The 1,722-nt window shown below is 42.5% G+C and overlaps 1 pseudogene; it reads left to right on the top strand.

Annotated features, from left to right (window-relative positions):
• Positions 1-202: 202 nt before the first annotated feature.
• Positions 203-1,304, top strand: LOC105309213 (annotated as a pseudogene).
• Positions 1,305-1,722: the final 418 nt, after the last annotated feature.

Genomic DNA, 1,722 nt, shown 5'->3' with positions numbered 1-1,722 from the left:
GTTTTAAAAAACACTATTAACATATAATTTTATAAGAAAGTAAAACCTTAATAAAAATTTGGTAGTAATTTGCATTGCCAAAAAATATTGTTCTTAGAAACTCTCATAAAGGTATATACACTTTTTAAACTAAATATCTGCTGTTCCAATTTTATGTATCTATAATCTCGATAAATGTTTACACATTTGTACAAAGGAAACAGAGGGCTCCGCTTGGCATCTGGGGATGCTCTCAGCTCTCTGCACTTGGCCCAGCTTCTTTCAAAATGTCTACTGTTCACGAAATTCTGTGCAAGTTCAGCTTGGATGGTGATCACTCTGCACCGTCAAGCGCACATGGGCCAGTCAAAGCCTATACCAACTTTGATGCTGACCAGGATGCTTGGAACATTGAAACAGCCATCAAGACCAAAGTAGTAAATGAGGTCACCATCGTCAACATTTTGACCAACTGCAGCAATGAAGAGAGACAGGATATTGCCTTTGTCTACCAGAGAAGGACCAAAACGGAACTTGCATCAGCACTGAAGTCACCCTTGTCTGGCCACCTGGAGACAGTGATTTGGGACCTATTGAAAACACCTGCTCACTATGATGCTTCAGAGCTGAAAGCCTCCATGAAGGGGCTGGGGACCGACGAGGACTCTCTCACTGAGATCATCTGCTCAAGGACCAACCAGGAAATGCAAGAAATTAACAGTCTACAAGGAAATGTACAAGACTGATCTGGAGAAGGACACTATTTCTGACACATTTGATGACTTCCATAAGTTGATGGTTGCCCTCGCGAAGGGTAGAAGAGCAGAAGACGGATCTGTCTTTGATTATGAACTGATTGACCAAGATGCCCGGGAGCTCTACGATGCTAGAGTGAAGAGGAAAGGAACTGATGTTCCACAATGGATTAGCATCATGACTGAGCGGAGTGTGTGTCACCTCCAGAAAGTATTTGAAAGATACAAGAGCTATAGCCCTTATGACATGTCAGAGAGTATGAAGAAGGAAGTCAAGGGAGACCTGGAAAATGCTTTTTTGAAACTGGTCCATTGTACCCAGAACAACCCCCTGTATTTTGCTGACCGACTGTATGACTCCAAGAAGGGCAAGGGGAGTCCTTTTCAGAATCATGGTCTCCCACAGTGAAGTGGACATGTGGAAAATCAGGTGTGAATTCAAAAGAAAGTACAGCAAGTCCCTCTACTACTCCATCCAGCAAGACACCAAGGGGGATTACCAGAAGGCACTGTTGTACCTGTGTGGTGGGGATGACTGAAGCCTGTGACAGCTCGGGCATCCAGCAGTGGTGCCCCATGATTCTAGCTAACAATTCTAAAAAACCAGCTTGCGACTAGTAGCCCCCTTGTGCACATCCCCATGAGGATGGTGTTAGCATTGCCCCCTGCCCCATCCTTATTTCAGTTGCCTGAGCATTGCCTGGCTTTCCCATCTAGTCTTTCCTTTCAGGCAAAGAAATGAACAGTCCAAGGAGTTGGAAGTGAAATCTATGATATGAAACACTTTGCCTCTTGTGTACAGTGTCGTAAATAGATGACTAAACTTTAGAAGCAACTTAAAAAAAAGTTACAGAGAAAAAATTGTGACTCCATTTATATAAAGGTTAAACAACTTGCAAAATTAATGACATATTATGAAACCGAAATCCACCGTGGGATTTCAAACATATTTATCATATTCACTTTCTTAAACTGTGTGGTGAAGATA

Source organism: Pteropus vampyrus, unplaced genomic scaffold (assembly GCF_000151845.1).
Source record: "Pteropus vampyrus isolate Shadow unplaced genomic scaffold, Pvam_2.0 Scaffold687, whole genome shotgun sequence".
NCBI lineage: Eukaryota > Metazoa > Chordata > Mammalia > Chiroptera > Pteropodidae > Pteropus > Pteropus vampyrus.
Note: the sequence above shows the minus strand (reverse complement) of the source record. Positions and strands in the feature narration are given on the sequence as shown.